Source organism: Platalea leucorodia (assembly GCF_965183815.1).
Source record: "Platalea leucorodia genome assembly, chromosome: 2".
NCBI classification, from domain to species: Eukaryota; Metazoa; Chordata; class Aves; order Pelecaniformes; family Threskiornithidae; genus Platalea; species Platalea leucorodia.
This window is the reverse complement of record NC_138824.1, coordinates 56,722,516-56,735,955: the sequence shown is the minus strand read 5'-3', so window position 1 is coordinate 56,735,955 and position 13,440 is coordinate 56,722,516. Positions and strand designations below refer to the sequence as shown.

At 37.7% G+C, this 13,440-nt stretch overlaps 1 protein-coding gene across 1 annotated transcript in view; it reads left to right on the top strand.

Annotated features, from left to right (window-relative positions):
- The window catches only part of ABCC4 (ATP binding cassette subfamily C member 4 (PEL blood group)), a 154,281-nt gene that overhangs the window by 87,165 nt on the left and 53,676 nt on the right, over nt 1–13,440 (top strand). The window lies entirely within an intron of this gene.

Sequence of the window (13,440 nt, the reverse complement as noted above, 5' to 3'; positions counted from 1 at the left end):
GCAAGCTTATTGCTGTTATAAGAAATATGTCCGTAGTAAAGAAACAATCAACTCACATGAAAAGATAGCACAGATTAACCTAATTACGTGTCTACTTCCACAAAGAATCAAATGCTTACCACACCATTTTGGATTAAAATAGGTGTGGCTATTTACAAAGAAAAGATTAGTAGTAATAGGGTGAATATAATAGCCTTAATAGGAACAAGTGAAATAAGTTGCTGCAGACAAGAAAGATGGACAAAGCACTGAGATTTTGATGATGATGAAAGGATAAAGGATTATATATGACATCAAGGTAATTTTTCTGTTGCAGTTGCTAGTAATCCTCCTTGTAAAAAATTGCAGAAGGATAAAGCTGCAAAAAAACTGATCGTACTGTATCAAAATAACATGAATCACAGAATGCACAGAATTGTGGAAGCTAGAGAAAGAAATGACTTAGTGGATCATCTGGATCCACTTAGTGGATCAGACTTGTCATGCTCAAGTCAGAAATGTTTCTTAAGGTGCTATTGCTAACTTTGCTTCGTCTCTTAGAGATGGCTTATTCAGGATCTAAACCTTGTTTTCACTTTAAAAATAAACCAAAGACATTTTCAGGTTGAGCAGTTTAATCACATTGTTAATGCTGAACTCTTGAAAATAGAAAAAAAAATTAGTCCAAGGAGCTAGTAAAAACACTTCTTAAGACAGTCCTTTTCCTAGTTTAGTGAAGTTGTTCAAGTTGAGGTGTGTGTTTGTTTTTCAAAGCATTACAGTGCCACATGTCATTTTGGGGAAGAAAGGAAGGTAATGTATTTTACCTATCAATTAAAGCAATTGGGGTTTTTTGTGAGTTAGGGAGTTGCTTATCCTGGATATGAAGATTTTGAATTCACGGGCTTTTAAGGCCCTGAAACATTCTTTCCCGAAAGTGCAATATAAGCATATTTCTAGAATATACCACTCACTTTCTACTGTTTATACAGATTGCACGTTTTCTTCAGTCTCATTAACTGTCTTGTTAGACAGAATATCTTACTTTATTTCAGCTCTCTTGGGACAATACATATGTGCCTTTCTTCTTGGCTGGAAGATCAGGCTGTCCTGCAATCCTTATCCTCTTCTCCTCTTAGCATAGGATTTACATCCACAAAGTCAAAACCATCTCTTCTGCATAGTGCTCCTTGGCCATTAGACCAAGCAATGCAGAGGGGTTTGTATTTTCATAGGTTTGTCCCCTTTACAGCAGACTGCACTGTGTATATTCATACTGCATACTACCCATGGCCAGACCATCCTTTGGATCCGGTGGTGTTGAGATAAAATGATTAACCCTTTTCCTTAGTTCTGGGCATTTACAATAATGTGAGAGTTGTGTTGCAGCCCACTTGCCTGGTGGTTTTTATAGCAAAAAACTGCGTGGGTGTTTTGCATGCCCTGGCATGTGGTTTAAAGGCATGTGGGGTTGTCTGAGGATGCAAAATTTTCTGGGAAAATGTTAGAGAAGTCTGCATAAGCAGAGGGAGCCAAAATTGGTGTGGTCTTCTCCATACTTCCTTTTGGGAGCAGACCCTGAAGCAAACTGTCTTGAGAATTACATACTCTTTTTTTTCTGAGGGAACCAACTGGTTTGCTCCAAAAGAAAGCTGAGGAAGGAGGTAACCTGTATGCTCAGCACATACAGAGGACCGAATCATCTACTAGCGAACTGGAGAACCTAGTTATTTGACCAGTGTATAGATGCTTTAGGCAGTATATGCTTACCAAAACTTAACTGGTCTGGGGTGAAAGAATGAAGGCTGTTCCTCTACATGTGACTGTTTTCTCCTTTCAAGCTCCTACTGTAAACCGCATTTTGCAAACACTTCCGCTCATGCTGATTACTTTGTGCATTTCTTTTAAATTGGCTATTGAATAATTTGTCAAATTCTGAAGTTTTTAAGTGAAAAGTTTTCCTTTTCAAAAAAATAAAGTAGATGTTACATGTCCAGTACACTATTAAAACAATACTATGTTTCAAAGCTTGCCTGTTCTGTTTGGCATAGGAAAAATAAAATTTAGGAACTTACTGCTGATTAATAATGCGTTGCTATCCATAAGACAAAAGCACTTCCTTCTTGGCAGGTTTTCTAAAACTTACTATTCTTGATCGGCAGGCTTGTTGGCCTTTTGAAATTCAATAGCAAAGAGATGATATTTATTTCTGAAGAAGCACAGATTTTTACAAAGGATAAGTGTTATCAATTATGATAGAGATCTTTTGTCGCTTGTTTTGTTTGCAGGTGTCTTTTATAAGACTTGCTATAATCCCTTCAGGAAGAAATATTTTCTCCTTTCTAAAAACAGTATTAGCTAAATATAAAAGCTCTGATCCCAGCCATTGTTGTTGATTCTTTGAGAGACATTTCCCAACATTCATTGTTTAAATGGTTGTCAGGAGGAATCAAGCGAAACTTAATAAACAATGCAGTAACTGGTTCATCTTACTTTGTGTGTAGAAGCTTTTCTTGAGAGGATTTGCATTGAAGAAGTGGTCCTTTTTCTAAGTTACTGTTAGGATCACTGTGAAGCATTCCACCCTTTTACTATATTGACAAGTGAGTGTATAATTTCTGCACAAATAAACACAATGTGATTGGACACCCAAAAACTACAATATGAGCCCATTTAAATACCTATTAATAAATAAATAAATAAAATCTACTAGTTTTGAGAATTTTGTAATTACCCTGAGTACAGATTTGAAGGCAATGCTAAAAGTTGATAATGTTCTTTTTAGAGTCCCTAATAAGATTTATACACTACACTACAGTCATAATGAGCATGATTAGTGTAGACAGCTATACTGGATGAAAATTAATGCCTTGAACTACAAGAGTTGAATTTTTTTACATCTTCCATGATGTCAATGAGTCAATGAAGAAGAAACAGTCAGTTCTCTTCAAGACAGTGGATAGTTACTGTACACTCACCTGTTAAAGCAAAAATAAAAGGTATGTGGCAAGCACAAAAATGCATTATAGACCTAGTGTATTCTGCTGAAAACCTGGCTAGATTTTGCAAAACCGTTGCTTTGCAATAGCTCCCAAAGTAGCAACTCTCACTATGCTTAAAGTTTCCTGCCATCCTTTCTTTCTTTGGTTTTAAGTGCACCTGTCTTCGGAGAGATGGGGGGCAGTCCTCACTAGGAGGAGACAGTCATTTTTCCTTCTTAACTTACGAAACTTAACAGCATATGAGACATGTCATGTTAGTGCAGTTGACTATCTTTTTGTAGAAATTACTGCTGTGTCCACAAGATTTATAAATAAAAAATAAGTCTCTCTTGTGAGAACACATTTATGGCTATGTTTCGCTACGTGGCTATTGAACAGAACTAGGTGGGTAGATGTGAAGTATAGAAACTGGAAAGAAACCAAAGGTTAAGTTAGGTGCTTCAACTGAGATATCTTTAATTGTACGTTTACAGTCCAGTTCAAAGCTCATTAAAGTAAAAGATAAACTTTACAGTCCACAGTCTAAGCCTGGGCCTTATCTTCTGTAATGCATTCTAGCTGGCCATAAGGTTCCACACCAGCTCACGTGAAAAATACAATAAAAAGTAATTCTATGTTCACTATGACACTTGTTATTTCTACTAAATACGGCACTAAATATGTTTGCAAAATCAGGTAGTAATTAATGTTTGTAGGTTGATTCAGGTAGTCAAAAAGCTGAATTAACTTGTTTAGTGAAGATGGTGTATTTTTTTTTTTGTGAGCATGTTTTTAATCACTTGCATTAGTACCGTTAGCATCCTTAGCCTCAGTTCTGCATCTCTGTCTCTTTTTCCTACCTATTTTTCGGCGGGTGTTTTCCAACTAAGTTACAATCTCCTCAGGTAAGGGACTACTTGTGTGAAGGCCATTACCTTGCTTTAAAACTTTCTAGGGGGATTTAAACATCTACTTCATTTAGATATATATGCTTTATTTATGTATTTGTTAGCTTAATCAGAGGGCAGGTCTGACAGCAGCCTCAAAGAGCTACCCAAACGCAAATAATTGCAGAAATGCTTTCTTTACTGATATGAACTTGATCATCTTATAAATAGGTCCAAAGGGACTTAAGGAAGTCAGGTGCCATTTAAGATGACTGGGATTTTGTTACTGAATTTTCTTAGGCTCCTCTGAAAATACCAGCTGATTTAGTCAGTGTTGTAACCAAGTGTTTTTCCTCCTCCTGCCTTAAACTCTGTGGGAGTACAAGGTTCTGTTGATGTGGACTTCACTGGTAGGTGTGGGGCTTGTAGTTTAAAATGTCATGGTTAAAATACATAAGCAATGTCTAGCTCAGTGCAGCACTAATAAAACATACTATACTAATTTGGGAAAAGGTCAGCCAAGGGATAGAATAAAAGAATTTAATGAGGAAGTATTAGGAATTAAGAATCCAATATATTTAATAGTATTTTATGCACATTAGCCCAGATATTCCTAAGTGGCCAGTATTTTGGATGCTGTATTTTTGAGAGCTCATCAAAGGCTTCTTTTTTAGTACCTGAATCTCACTTTGACTTGTGATATATCTGCAGAGGCTTAACATCTTTAAACTGTCATCTTAGGTGATCAGTACCCAAACTGATAAACTACTGGTTGAAAATTGTATCTAGAAACTGAATGAATACATAGGATGGTGAAATGTATTTCAGACTTTTTGTTTTGTTTTGTTAATTATCATGATAAATTTTAAAGGGTGGATTTTTTCCCCATAGTTTCTTGTCCTTTTAACTCTTCAGTGATCTCATTACCTGTTAACAGAACTGATTTTCTGCTTTAGTTTCTAGTGAATTTGAGTAACTTAATGTGATGGCCCCTTCATTTTGATTTCTTCCCCTATGTTGGACTGGGGGAAAAAATCGTGATCTGTTTTGTTTCTGGAGAACACTGTGAACATGTGAACTATCTGCAGCTGCCCTTGGAAAAGGGCAGTGATTTATTGAGGAAAACTGAATTGCAAAACCTTTTTCCTCCCCAAAATCAACAGCTTGACTGAGTTTAAATAACTGACTTTTCATATCCTTTCATCACACACAAAGACCTAATCCTGAGACTACTTGAGCCACCAATGTAGGCTGTGGCTGAGACCACCACTGAATGTGCCATTCCCTTCTCACCACACACAAAACACATTGACTGCAGCTTTATGAAGTGAAAATGCTGAAGAAAAGGAAAATGTGAAGGAGGTGTCCACAGTCATTTCTTCAAAAAAAAAAAAAGGGGGGGGGGAAAAAAAGCTGCTGCATCTGGATATTAGGAACAAAAAGTGCCTCAGACTGGAATAATAGCTTGGGTCACTTGCTTTCGTATGTGCACAAGAGTGGAACTGCCGTTCCTTGTTTCAGTACCACTGACCCCTGCATTTTATTGTGTGAAGATGTCAGGGAAAGTGTGTAGAAGGAATTCCAGGATCTTTTGGTTTAACAATGACGTTGTTATTTTGTGATTTGTGTGAGAGGTGGGGTTCTGGGGGGTTTGTTGTGTTGCTTTTTCCAGTTTAGCTGGGTTTTGTATGTATGCATGTGTGAGTTTTAAGAGATATTTTTATTCATTAAAGAATAGTTCTTTCTGCGTGTTTGTATGTGTGCGTTTAAAATATGATCATAAATATGTTGTGAGAAAATAACTAGTGGGTGGGATCTATGTTAAATGTCAGCATATTCTCTTTAGCCTGGTATGTAGAGCAGACCCGTATCTTGGAGACACCTTTTGGTTTCCCTTTGGCTGAATCCTGGTAGTTTTGCTTGATGGTTAGATCACAAGATTCTGCAGCTGTGCTGAGGTTTAAATGAAAAATAAGTAAATTAAAAAACCTAGTTGCCTGGTGGCACTTGACTACTGAAATCTCACTGACCTTTTTCTGTGTGGAACTGATGTTCTAAGTGTACATTCCCAAGATGCATACTACAGTGCATCTTGTTAGTGCATAATGAAAGACTTAAAGTGCATAATAAAACTTAAAGAAAAATAATAGGGGTATATATTTCTCCATTGGTTACTTTTGAGCTCTAATTTCAGAAAAGGTTAAAATGATCATTATGATAAAAAAACCCCACATTTTCAGTACAGTTATTTGATATTTGTATGTGCTTTCAGTTTTGCTGTTGTCTTTGAAATAAAAAGGGGTTATACACTGTGTTAAAAACAAACAAACAAACAAAAAACTGTCCATCCTGCCTGCCTGGTCATCATCATCCCATATCCCCCCCCTGCCCCCCCTGCAAAAAAAAAGAGGGGTGGGAGGTTGAGGAGTAAGAGGAGGCTTGGGTTGCACTTGTGTCTCCAAGACCAACACACAGGAGCTGTGAGTTTAGCACAGACACTTGTCTAAATAATGCAGTTCTTTATTGACCTTTCATTCCTCTGTCCTTGAATGCCTTGATTGTTGAATCCCAGTAGCCAATTAGTCTTCTTGATGGTGACCAGCCGTGGAGATAATCTATGCCAAAGCTATTGCTGGTCTTTACTCTCTACCTGTCATCACATTCCTTTAAAGGTAAGGATGAGTACCTTGCATCATACGGACTGCATATCTACTCAGATTGTTGGTATGTGTATAGGATAAAATGTGTAAAGTCTGGAATCACTGCTAATAGGTGGATTCCTGTTTACGTGGACCTTGGTTTTCTAGGGAAAGCCAGAAGTCTGTTCTCACTATAGTGGTCATATGTAAGCCAGCCCAATCCTTTCCCTCATCCCGTTTATTTTTCCTATTTGCGTTAGTGTGTAGAATTTTTACAAGAATCTGTAGGTGTGTCATTCTCCATTTATTAGTGTCAAGGCAACAGTTATCACTGCAGTAACAAAACTAATTGGTGTGGGAACATGACATAACTTTTAGAATATTTTAGGATTTCTGTTTACTTACTATTAATAAAATTTGAAAATGTAACCTGTTATCTAACACGGGAAAGAAGATAAAATAATACTGAAAAATGTGATTTCATTACCTTTTTGTCATCTTGCTTCCTGGGGTTTCCTTTACCACTTTTCTGTTTTTCTTGTTTTTCTTAACTCTTTTTTCTTTTAGTTTTTATTCTTCTCTATTTATATAGTAAATATGTAGATACCACTTTTGTTACTGTGCTGTTCCTTCCATTTTCTCAAGGAAATGTGGAGTACTGCTCTTTTGAATATAGTACTCAGAAAAATAAAGCTAGCTTTCACTTAGTGGAATTCTACGTTCTGTATTTCTTTGTCTAGACCATGCGAGCGTCATGAGATGCAGTCTTCATTTCTCTAACATTTTTAACAGATTGTGGCTTAGTAGTAGGAAGACAAAAATGTAGCTGTTCTTGCAGTATTTTGGTATGTCCAACTGAAACCTGTAAATACGAAATTTTGATCAGGTTTAAATCTGCTGTTCTCCAAATTGGCTTCTTTGTTTTCTTTATCAGATTACTCTCAATACATTTTCAGCTACTAGAAACCAGGATAGTTGTATGGAAGTCCAGTGATGTGCCTCAGTTCTGTGTTGTCTGGGAATTTCCCCTCGTTTGGTTAAGGGGGAATTTGTAAAAGTTTGAGAGAGAGATTCCATTTGTCTGGGGCCCTTTATATCTGTTGGAAGGTATTTTCTTGTTTGCTTTTCTTGCTGTGAAAGAGGGCAAAGAAATACTTGGATGTAAGCGAACTTAGGTTCTGCAGTTTTCTCCTTTTCTTTTTGGTCCATCTTTCTATATATACTACTTCTGCATTTGGTGCCGGAGTGGGAATTTTTATTGTTATTAATAGGTATTTACCCGACTTTTGAAGCATTATTGCAACCTTTCACATCTGTAGCTTAAACCGATGATTATTTTTAAGACTTCTGAAGATCATTAACATTTCTAACACTTCACAGTAGCCAGATATAATTCTGCTGTCAGTCATAGAGTGTAACAATCCTGTTCCAAACGGTGATAAGTACAAATCTTCTAGATTGCCTTAAACTACTGATACACTATAGATAGGACAATGTGTGCTTACAAACAAATTAGGATTTCTCTGTTCGGCAAAAGGACTGGAGATTTCACTTTTGATTCAAGAGGGAAGGAGAAACTTGGAGGTAATTTGAATTACTAAGCCATATAGCTATCGTGTGTGTGTGTGTGTGTTAAATCATTATGCATATTTATGCCCAAAACAAACATGGGATAAGGAATTATCTTTAGCAGAAAAAAGACTGCATCTCATAGAAATGTACTGCCAGGGTTATGTGTGCATCTCATGCAGAACATGAGAACTTTTTTCTTGCTGAAGCTGGTACCGTGGCTGCCTGGTGAACTCTGCAGCAGATTTGAAAACTTCCGACGAGTTTGTTCTTCAAAAGGTAGAGGCTGCAGTGTGGGCAGTTTTATACAGCTAAAGATGAGAGTTCAACTGGGAACTGAATGTAACATGTCTTTGGGAAGCTTATACCTCTTTGTGTCACATCTACATTACAGGATAGTTCTGTATCATTTAAATAAATTGATTCATTTGGATTGCACTCTTGAAATAGTAAAAATTTGTGTGTTAAGAAAGGCTCTTTCAGGGGCTCGATAATAGCTATTTCTGCACTGTGGAAGAATAACATGCTGAGTGATTGCATTTTCTTCCACAGTCGCATCCCTAAATCTTTTTTTCTTTCTGTTTTTCTTATTGGAAATCAGTCTAATGTTAATGTCTAAATAAGCAGAGCTCTCTTACTGTGGAAGTCAGTCATATGCTAAAATAATGGGTTTAGATCTTCCCTTCTAAAACTGAAAACATGCTGGCTTTGGTACCCAGTTCAGTTGTCCATCCTTCTGTTAAACTTAACATAATACTGAGAAAATAACATGATACTGAGAAAAATAATTTTTCATTTTTCTCACTGATAGAAAGTCTGGATTTGGGTCAGACCTGGTATCAGTTACTTACTTTAGTAAGTGTGTCTTTGTTGATGGCTTGTGATAAATAAACTCCTGAAAAGTCTTCCTGATGGTTTTGGAGCATATTTGTAACAAATTATGAATAAGCATGCGCTTGCCACAGTAAATAATGTTTGTTCTCTGCCAAGGAAGTTTCTTTTTACTTCTTTAGATGCCACTGGGTTCTGTACTTGCAGAGAATGGCTGAACTGAGTGAAACCTGATGGTGGTGGTGAGAGGCTCGTGCTGATTAGTTAAAATATGGTTGCTGAAAGCGTCAGGCCACTATTAAGCTTCCTGGAGCTGAGTGATCACTGAACAGAATGTAGTACTGGAGAATTATGAGTCAAGAGTTTATTTTGAATAGGAAAGTAGTATTTTATAGCCCTATCAGAGCGGCAAATCTCCGGGGAAGTTAGGAAAAAACCCAGAGACTGGCTAAAGAGCATTTTTTGCATATCTGCTATGAAAGAGTGCGACCAGAAAAGAGCAGAAGATAGTTTTATTTCTTAGGATAGATGATGCCGTAGTCCTTAATATTTTTCATAGTGTTCATTTAATTGGGGCAGAGAGGCCTCTGTGGAACTTACAGAAATATGAGTAGTACTTCATTCCACCTAAAAATAAATATAGGAATAGTGTATTTTAAATAGCAAGAACAAACAGTAAAACGCTTAAAAGCTTGTAATTGCTGTAAGGCTGAAGAGCTGTGTTACTGAAGAACTGATACTCTTTTTAACAGAAGAGCCCACAGTTCAAATGTAGCACAAAGCTTTTAAAGTTGCTGAAAGACCCAGAATTGACTTCTGGCAAAACAATTAGACTTGGCTGAGCGGAAAAGGTCACGCAGTTGAAAATGAGGTATTCTTGGGGAGGGCGCAGGGCTGCTCTGGCGTTACAGCCATGAGGGACAGGAGGCCTGAGGCAGGAAAGTCCATATACCTCAAAGACAGAGCTTGCAAAACTGCGACATATGGGGCAGCAGCATCTGTGGTAAGCAAAATTTTGCAAAACTTTTGGAAGAGCTGGGAAAAAATGTGCACGGCATGGATGAAAAGGTTATGGTAACATCATCTTTAGCTCAGAGGAATTCCTCACAGGAACAGTGGACAGTATTTTAGCAAATAAGTTAATGGACTAGACCATAAGAACATTAAATAAGGCCATGCAGGGTCACAGCAGTGGTCCATCTAGGCCCTTGCCCGTAGTCTTTCTCTAGCAGTAGCAATAGGAGATGCTGTTTGGGGAGAGCATGAGAACCTGGCTGCTTTCTGTGGTCCATTCCCTGTTTAGTACCGCAGCATTCACAGTTTTGTGCTGGGGGTGTCAAAAGGCCTATCTCTTCCCAGTCCTTTTACTCTCCATTTTTTGCATCATTTTGTATCAGCTTGTAAGATCTGCCTCCTGTAATCCAATAGCCTGAAAGCAGTGAGATATTTGTTGATTTTTTTTATTTTTTTTTAATTTTGTTCTGTATATATGTGCCCCTTTTATGGAAAGAAAGCAATAATTATCACTGAAAGAAAAACTGCTTTTAGAAGTGTTGTAAGTGGGATAAGACCAAGGACAAATGGTGAATCAGCCTCTGCTGATAAAGTGCTGAACATGTGAGCAAAGAAAGAAGTAGGAAATACACCATTTGTAGTAGTACTAAAGAGAAAAGTACCCATTCTTGAATCAAATGTTTTGATTTCATCAGGGTCTCTGCTCAGTGGGGGTGTCTTGGGCTTATATAGCTGGGGAAGAGTTTTGGAAATGGCTTCTAAGAGGTAGGAGGGGAACAGAAATTGTCAAGCCATTCTTTATTTTCCTTTAAAAATATCAGTTATTTGGCCACAGGGACTGATAGAGGAGATATAAAAATGCATTGCTCTGGGAGTCTTGAAACAAGTGGAACAGCCAACAAAGTGACCACGCTTGGCAATGGTGGCGGGTATTGGAGTCACAAACCCCCTAAATTAATATAATGGAAAGGGATGCTTTCCGCTACCTGAGAAGAAGAGTAACTCTGGGAGGGCTGGGTGGTGCCAGACATTTTTCTGTATTGTTTCAGGCAGGTTCTGGCAAGAGCTGTTGAGAAAGCAAAGCATGTGTGTGTGCATGTTCTACACTCCCTGATTAATGCCGTTTCCTCAAGCTACCATGTAAAATTGTGCTTGGCATCTGAGGTGTTCCACAGAAAGATATATTTGTCATGGTACAAAGAGCACTATAGTTTATGTGAATAGTTTTTGTGTGCGCGCCTTTTTTTCCTTGGGAAAAGAACAACGTAAGAATATAGCCAGGGAGTGCGGACATTTACAGGAGAAGACGACAAACTTAACACTGCTGAACAACAAAACATATTAACTTTTTATATCATTTTTGTAGGGAGATCAGAATAAAGTTATAATTAACTCCTTGTAACTTCAAGAAGAGTTTCACTTGTATATAGATCCTCATTGCCAAGTTGTGCCTTGCTGCCCAAATCACTGAGAACACTTTTGTGCAGAAGTGCCTAGTGGGCACAAGGTGCAATAAAAGAAAAGCATTTGAGAAAATCAAATTAAAGGTCCTCCTCAAGTTTTCACTGCTTATAAATAGAAAAATACATTGTCCACAGACATTTACAAGAATGGGTGTTGGCACTGTCCTTTTTTGTGTGACAGTATTGGTTTCCATGTACAGTGGGTATGAACAGGAGCTGTATGTAGAGATGCTATAGCTTTGGCTCTGATAAAAGCTTGTTTTTTCATGGAAAATCTGTATTAGCTGGAAGTGACTTATTACTGTTGCCAAAGGACCCTGGCAACTAACTTCTTACATGAGTGGAGATAATTTATTACAAAAAGGAAAATAACCTCTGTATGATGTAGGAATGTAATGCGGAGTTTTAAAGGAAGAGTATTTTGAGTGTCTGACAGAATCACGAAGTCCAGAGCTTGATTATGCGTGTTTCTAAAGCATCAATGTCTAGAAGTCTCAGACAACATATGGACTGTGATTTTTTGAGAACTGCTATTATGATCGAGACCTGCATAAGATAGTTAAACTTCTTGGCCCAGGGTGCCCAGAAAGCTTATTTCTAACCCTTGTTGTAGGGTAAGAGATTATTGATGATAGGAGATGCTGTTTAAATACAACAGAATGGTGGCAGTGCCAATGTATTAAAGAAAACACCCTTTTTATTATAAGGTCACTTGTTAAAGAACAATTGGACACAGTTCGCCATGATCTCAAACAAATATTAAGGCTTCTCACTTAATGACAAAATGCATGCCAAGTCAAATGAATGAGCATGTTGGTGGCACCAAACACATTTTCCCTGAGGAGCTAAGTATATGCTTGTTTGCTTGGAAGAACAATGATCCAGAAAGAGTATCTTATAGAGACAAGAAAAATAGAAGGTACTAGCATTAAGAATGTGATTGGGAATTTTGAATACATTTCTGTGGTATATCTGAGAGGTGTATTCAGCCCATTTGCAGTGGCATATGGATTTAGTTAGGTAACCTCTTGTCGACTAATTGCGAATAGCAGGATTCAGAGGAGGAGAGGATGTCTTGCAGAAGATAAGACGAGCTTGCTGGTTTTGAAGCTTTTAGAGCTGGCAGTATTTAGTTCTTACGTTTTTATTTCATTCAGTTTATCTGAAATTACAATTTTCATTTCTTTCCCAGCTGTGCCTTTTTTCCCCTTTCAGTGCATTGGTTGTCTTGTCTTTATATTCCCAGTTTTCTCATGGATGCACATTTTCCTAAAGCTGAATTAATATTGACTGAGAGCTGTCATTCCTGTCAAAGAGTGCTGTCACTGGTTGCTTCAGTAAAGGATGACGTCTGAGATGTCTTTTAAATATTGGAGTTATGTGCAACACTTTTTCTGCTCTACTCAGAAGCCTTCATTGCTTTTTCTCTCAAGACAAATCTGTTCCTGACAGTTTGATGCAAGCAGTAGTATAAACAGCCATATGTACTTTTTTTTTAACTAGTTCCGAAAGAAAACCCATACATTTTATTAAAAAGATAGTTTAAAGACAAGACTACATGCCTCAACTTGGCCACTTTAAGTGAGTAAAATGAAGTAGAGCTTTTTTTGTAGTAGGATTATGGTACAAAGGTAAAGGGTTTCTATTTGGACGTTTCCTGGGGTTTTTGGGGGGTGGGTTTTTTTGTTTGGTTGGTTGGTTGGTTTTTTTTAATAAAGGATGAAAAACACAAATACTCTACTATGTGGTTCGATATGCTGCTCTGGACGCAGCTGGCCTGAGTGAAGTGTTTATCGCTCTGATCTGCTCATTGCAATGTCTTCTCCCCAGGGAAGCTTGTCCTCTGGTGTGCCAGTGTAACCAGCGGCCTGTGCAGTTGTGCTTTAACATTGCTGTAGGACTGTCAGTCCAAACAGTCCCGTTTGAAAAAGCGTGTTAAAAAAAGCGTTCAAGGAAAAAGAAAATGTCAGAACTGGATTAGGGATTGATTGTGCATGCAGTTATTTGGCAGAGCCAACGAGGAAATAATTTTAGTCAGGGGGAGGGGAAGGGGAGGAAGGGTGATGCCAAGCAAGTA